Source organism: Rattus norvegicus, chromosome 19, assembly GCF_036323735.1.
Source record: "Rattus norvegicus strain BN/NHsdMcwi chromosome 19, GRCr8, whole genome shotgun sequence".
In the NCBI taxonomy this organism is placed as follows: Eukaryota; Metazoa; Chordata; class Mammalia; order Rodentia; family Muridae; genus Rattus; species Rattus norvegicus.
In genome coordinates this window covers 25,334,981-25,342,178 of record NC_086037.1, presented here as the reverse complement: position 1 = coordinate 25,342,178, position 7,198 = coordinate 25,334,981, and the positions used below count along the sequence as shown (strand labels likewise).

General features: G+C 42.8%; 1 long non-coding RNA gene across 1 annotated transcript; it reads right to left on the bottom strand.

Moving 5' to 3' along the window:
* Nucleotides 1-437: 437 nt before the first annotated feature.
* On the bottom strand, nt 438-6,956 carry LOC134483286 (uncharacterized). Its single transcript, XR_010060106.1, has 3 exons — nt 6,091-6,956; nt 2,768-3,943; nt 438-1,067 (listed from the first exon to the last, which is right to left on the bottom strand). It is a non-coding gene; the product is annotated as an uncharacterized LOC134483286 (long non-coding RNA).
* Nucleotides 6,957-7,198: the final 242 nt, after the last annotated feature.

Below are 7,198 nucleotides of genomic sequence, written 5' to 3'. Positions count from 1 at the left end.
CTGGGTCCTTGCTCTATCCACGTAGTGATATGTATAGCCTCGTCCTACACCTTTATCTGCACCCCCTATATCTCTTGACTATTTTATTTTTCTGATAGAAGCTCAGCTTCTGATAGAAGGCCTGTCAGCAGTGCTCCTTTGGCGACATTGGCGCAGAGATGAGACACCAACAAGCAGCATGAGGTTCCCTTCATTGGTGAGTCCAATATTGCACTTTCCACTGCCAACTGGTCTCCACACTGTTCCTAGCACCATAAAGACTTCAACTCTTTCAACTAAGGAATTTTCTGGCAATTGTCGATTGCTAAGCACATGACTTCATGAGTGTTCCCCTAACACACACCCATGTTGTAACCTACCATGCAGACTATTTCTTGATGTGAAATAAAGCACCTGTACAGAATGAGACAAGAGAACTTTTGACTGCATATTCAAGCTGGTATGAAATCTCAGGAAGTTTTAATGGCTAACATTGGTGAATGTGGACAATTTGAGTTAGGATGAGACATTTTGGGGCAAGATATGGAAGGAATCATTCATTTAGATACATAAGAATTACTAAGGTTTTTATAATCAAGCCTTGAGGAAAATTTGGCTTTGGAAGCAGGAGATGCTCAGTGGCTCTGCCCCAGGAAAGTCTCCTGGAAAGGGCACCTCTGCTTATGCTCAGTACAGGGAGAACATTAGCAGGAGGCAAAGTCTGCTCCCCATGACATCAGCTGTCCCTTCTTGGACATTCTATTGTCTCCTAGAGAGTTCTGGCATCCTCTGTGATGTCACCAGTGTTGTAGTGACAACCAGTGCCCTAGTTTCTCTCAGTCTGAGTCTGGCGGTTACAAGCTAAGACATGTTTTCCCGTCTTCGCAAGCGTTTTGGGAGGGTGAACGTCGATTGTGGAGAGACTAGAGTGAAGGAGTCTGGCCTTTCGTCTCAAAGTAATGATGGACAAAGACAGCACTTCTGGGGAATGTTGAGTAAGTTCTGGGCAGTGTATTTTGAGCTTCCTGCCAGGGGGGCTGCAGGCTTATGCTGACCTTTCTAGCAATGGGCCACAGCAACTGGAGCATCTGAAAAGGAATTGAATTTCCATGAATATCACAATTCCTGAAAGTCAGGATTTCAGAACTTTAGTTTCCCCAACCCCACAGGGAGGATGTGGTAAGGCCAATGCTATTATACTGTGAACTTCTGGCCTTCACTTTTCACTTCATTTGGTATGTTACATTGATATAAAAACACCATCAGGAGTCATGGAGGGTCCACCTTTTCTGAGTTCAGACAGGGCAGCAATGTACTTCACTATCATTGCTTCTTTAAATACAGTGGATATCTGACAGTAGGAACAGGGAGAGAATTGTGCTCCAGGCAATAACCTTATGTTCTAGACCTCCTCTGATTTCTTCTAACTGGCAGGATCATCGTTAGCTTTATATATTAGAGATGTGTGTTACAAACGTGTTTCTAAAATACCAAAAGTATTTGGAACATGTGGACCAAGATTCATCCTGTAACCTATTGGAACTTCTCGGGCATTTGGTATTTCAAATAGGGGAACTGATAAGTCTATTGACCATGTCCTCCATGCAAATGTGTTTTTATCCAAAGTTGTTGGCCTAGAGTATCAGGGTAGGACATCTGAGTGTCTCCAATCACTCAAGTCTTGTGGATGGTGTATTTATCATCTGAGTTGGAACCCACAGGGGTGAGGGTCCTGAAACCAAGCTGTACCCTGTTCAGCTGATGATAATCCTGGAGAAGCCATCTCCGTGGTCCATGTAAGCACCTGATGTCCGGAATAGGGAACACCTGGCTGCTTACATCTCTTAGTCTCTATAGAGTAGTGGGAGAACTGAGATCCACTGAGGACGCCTCTTAAGCATAGACCAATCGCCTAGCAGTGACACTGAGTTCCAGGCTTGTTCTCCTGTTTAGGCCTAACTGTGGTCTATGTACACTCTATGCATTCTCCCCATGCAGGTTCCCTTGTGTTCTTCTACCTACAGACGCTGGGAGAGAAACATCATCCCCTGGAACTGCCCTAAGCGAGAAGCAGGCCAAGAAGGAAAAGGAGAGGCTGATTAAAGAGCTGCAGCTCATTACCGAGGAGAGAAATGACCTGAGAGATCGCCTGAGGTTTCTGACAGAGAGATCCATGAAGAACAGGTATGAATTGCTCCAAATGCTCTTGTTTCATTCCTGGGTCTGCAAGGTCACCTTCATCTTATCCTATTAAGGTTTTGGGTTCTAGAAAGCTGTGCCTCCCTAACCACCCTGTGCTAAACCTCACCTCCCATATAGAGGAGATTCAGAACCTTGACCCTTCCTGAGGAGCGAGATGGAAAATGGACTCATCTGCTTCCATTTATTGAAAAGCAGATCTTGTGGTCTGAATGAAGAATTCGGGGATAAAGTCAGGGAGAGTGAGTGTCTAGTGTGCATTTGCAAAGCCCTTGACAGCTGGTGTCTTTGCAAGATTGTAATTGCAGTGAGTTTATGGTGAGTCTCTGTACTTGCTAGGCAGGGGACTGAGTGCTGGAAGATCCAGGCAGCAGCCTGGGGTAATATAGGACCCACCCTGAGTTCATATATTCCTAAATGCCTATGTTCATTGTATTCTATCATTTGGGGCCAGGCCACACTTCAGGCCAAATCCATATTATGAAGACCTGGAGAGAATGGAGGAGGCGGTCATGTCAATTCTGCACAACTTAGAGATGGAGAACACTGAGTTCCATGAGAACAACCATAAGCTGAAGAAGGAGATTACCTTCTCTAGGTAAGTCCTGGTCAGAAAGGATATCACTTCTGGAATGGCCATTTCTGACTTTCTTTGTTCTGGATTGCATGGTCTTCAGCTGTGGTTCTATCTCTTGTGCTGTTTACACATCAGTGTGCCAGGGTCATTAGGACTCAGTTTTCAGTTCCATAAAAGACTGTTACTCATCCCAGGATTGTCTAGGCATCTTCAGAAGGCTCTAGATAGAACAGCACTGATTGAAGTCAGGACAAGGTTATTAGGCTGACCTGGACCTACGGTGTCATACCAGGTTTTACAAAACTCAGTGTGTGGACCACATGGTAAGCATGACCTTCTCTTGGTTCTACTGACCTCCTTTGAGGGTGTTGGCCCACTACTAATTGATGTTGCCCCCATGCATTGGGCTTTCATGGATAGTTGTAGATCCATGTTCTTTTTGAGAGATGTGGACACTAATTGGTGCTCGGGCCAATTAAATAATTTATTCTTCCCGGAATTTACTCTTTGTGGTTTGTGCAGCAGCCTTATATGTATCGAAATGAATTCTATTAAGTCTTCATGGGTATCTGGGTCCTGGTGGAGTTAGTGGCACTCGGGAGTGGGAATGGGAGAAAGGGGCAGCATGATCTTACTATGCAGACTGTATTTCCAGAAACCTGCTCAGCCAGCTCCTGATGGACAACACATGTAGGAAGAAGTTGTTCCCACTGAAGCAGGAGAGCAAGGAGGTACATCTTGAGTGTGCACTGAACCAGAAATATTTGGTTGACTTCAACAAGAAAGATAAAGACCAACAACGTCCAGACCCAGCATCATCTGGTAGGGTTGAGCAGCTGTGTTAGCTTAAAAATATCTGATAAAGTTTGCCAATTTGATACATCTTTGCTCTCTCCTACCACCTTTCTAATTTACACTCACAACCACCCAACCACCTCATGTAATGGAATTGTTCATTGCGCTGCCTATGCACAAGTATTCTGGGAAGCCAACCACTTTTCAGAAACTGAATTATTTTGCAAGTATATTTTTTTGAAGCTGCAGTATAGAAATGGTGACAGATTAATAACATACCTCATTATTGCATATCCACGTGATAGATTGGATGCTCTGTAGAGTTTTGAACAAGTTCTTGGTTCTTTGACAAATGACACTCTGTGGTCATGTGACTTCTTGTGTAGGAAGCACCTTTGCGGGATAAGAACAAAGTGCAAATGTCAAATTAGAACTTGTCATTGGTTTTAACCTTGGTGACATATGGACATCTACTTTCTTCCTGCAACCCAATGAGGTTCCTTCCATTGCCCTGTTCTTGGTTTGCACTGGTATAAGTCTGGGTCCCATATTGGCAGCCCACATTACTTTGAGGCTCTCTGGAGATTTTGCCCTTCCCAAAGAGTTAGCAACAATGATATCAGTTAAAAGGTCCATGTTGACTGTCCAATAGAACTGAGATGGTAGAAGGCAGCCTTCTGACAGCTGGCTTGCGTTTCACCACCAAATCAGTGTCTGAAAAACTGCCTTCCTCTCCCAGGTCTCAGAAAGTGCAAGAGAGCTGGAATTGGACACACAGCAGTAAGAGAGCTTCCTGAAGAATAAGTTGCTTTCTCAGGAGTCCCTGATGACAAACATCCTGAATGGTAACAAATTTTTTTGGATGAGTATTCTTCCTCAGAGTTAATTTGTCATTGCTTAGAGACCCTAAATTTATATAACACTAAGCCAGCCTGACTGACTGAGGTCTTACTTTCTTCTCAGAAAACAGCACTTGAGAGACAACTTGGGGGACCTCCTTTCATTATGTGTGCAAGAGGAGAAACAGCAATACATCTGTGCTTCTAAATGTTCGTTAAGAATGTGCCGTTTAGAAATATTTTTGTTATGATTTTAATTGAAATTTTCTTTTTGTTGTTTCATATTTATATGTTCTTGTTACTGTTTTTATCTTTTCAAATATTTTTAAATATTTTAATTTATTTGTTTTAATCCTGTTTTGTTGTAAAAATGAATTCCTTATGAATAAAAATTGAATTCTATCTCTTGACTCTTAAGATCATCATTCTTACTCAAGGGTTCTGTCCCCTCCTGTGGACTTAGAACTGACAGCTACAGATGGATCTCTGCATGTTCCATGGATCCTGGGCTAATAAGTGAATTCAAAGTCACCAAGGGGTACCCAGTGTGACAGTGTCTTTTGTGTGGATAATGTGGCTGTTTCTCGGACACACACTTTATGAAGTAATCACTGACATGCTTTACCCAATTGTTAGGGTCCATGTGGTTCTTCTGAGAGAGCAGCAGATGCTCTATCCTGTGAGTCATCACCACAGCTCCTGCAGGTGCTTTTGTCCTTCCACATCATGTACTGTATTAGGTGGACAGGATCACCTCCAATCAAATAGAGAGATCTCAGGAGATGTGTATTCACAGGAAATTTACTGAGCTGTGCATGCTCAATGTGTTAGCTTGCCAGCCATCCCTACAGGGCTCTGGTGTTCCCACTCCTCATTGTGGGTCAGGATCATCCTCCAGCACCACTTAGTGTCCATATTAGAGCAGATCTTTCACCTATTATCAATGATGACCATATGTATTTTGCACATCTGACAAAATACAGAATAGAAATTAGCTTCCTGTTGGCCAGATTGGCATAATGAGTTTTTTGATAGTTAGCATGAAAATTATTTTAATCTAAGCAGTTTAGGGAAGAACCTCAAGAGCATCCATAGTGAATGCAGCCTGCAGCTGTGAACACAGGTTTCTGTTGGAGAGCAGGCCTGTGCAAGCCCAGAACCTAGGTGGGACAGTTCAAGCTACCCTTTTTCCATGGCCAATCTGGGATCATATTGAGAATGTATTTTTTCCAGGTGACTGATTTCCAATTTATGGAATTGAACTAAATTACTGAGAGTGGAGGTGACTCAGAGAGTTAAAGTACAAAAGGACCAATCCAGAATGTCCCCAAATGCTGGCTGTCACACCAGGGCTTTTAAAAGCTCAGCAGCTAGAGAAGCAATGTAGTATTTGGTTATTCTCATGCTTAGGTCTTCTTCTCATTATAAGCTGACCATGACACAAAAAGAGTCATCTGTGTCACAATAGAAGCTAGTTGTAACTAGATTCACCCCCACACTATCACATCACTACCGTATTTGAGGTTCTCAGTTACTATCTAAGACCCTGGAGGAGGCCTGGGTCTTGCTACACAAACTCATAATTTATGTCTTCATGACACTGTGTGCCTTGTTCTGTTGATGCTACCATTGGCATACAATACCTTGGATACTTTGTGCTGACATCTGTGACATGAGACAATAGTTCATGCCATGCCTAACCTGCATAAACTGTCCTTAGAGTACGGTGTAGTCAGAGGGGCCTTTTTTTTCTCTCTGAATTTTCAAAATATTTCCAGTCTTCAGACAAGTCTTCAGCCATTGTCCAGTGCCTGTCTTGAGATGTCCACATTGTCTCCTGGGAGTATTCATCCAGCCTGCTCTGTAATTTTGTCGAAGATTAATAGGGTTCCAGCCCTAGGATTTAATTCAGTGTGATTGTACTTTCCAAACATGCTCAAAGCCCTACATTCCACCATAGCCTGTGTGCTTTAGAGAAAGAAAATAACGAACCACATTGCACTTGAAATTTCTCCTCCAACAAAAGGAGAGCCTGCATAGGGCCTTTAAGTAACTCTAAGTCCCAGCTTCTGCATAACTCCCTCCATCGACTCCATTATTGGTGTATTTTCATTACTGCTCACTTTATTTTTGGTGTGCAAAGAATGTGTACCATGTCAGTAAAGTGTGTGTGTGTGTGTGTGTGTGTGTGTGTGAGAGAGAGAGAGAGAGAGAGAGAGAGAGAGAGAGAGAGAGAGAGAGAGAGTTTGTGTTTGTTTGTGTTTCTGTGCAGGTGTTTGTGTATGTTCATCCATGAACTCACTATCAATTTTCATAAAATGACTTAGAAGACTGTAATGAAAACTGTCGAGGTGCATGCAGACGTGTTTTACTAGTGTCCCACGGCACCTGGCAGGTAACACTGAAATGGTGGTCTACTATAATACAGCCTAAAAACAGGCTGTGGATGGTTTACACAGAGATTGTGACGTCATCACCACTAGAGAGAGCAGCAAAAGCTTCATTTATCACATGCTGCTGTTACCAAGATGAGGCAAAGCCTTATCCTACAGAGAGTCTGGTATGATTTGATGGCAGGAAATAAACTTAGTACTAAAATCTATTACAAACGAAGAGGATAATACAAAGAGTCATAGGAAGCAAGAGCTGTTTTTTGAGGAGATCCATAAGAGAAACAACCCCTTTCTGAAACGAAGTACACACCACAGTGTCAATACCTAAATTATCAAATCAGAAATGAAAAGGGGGATGAAGCAATAGACATGTGAGTGAATTCAACAATCATTAGGGCTTCTTCAGAGTCCTTTAC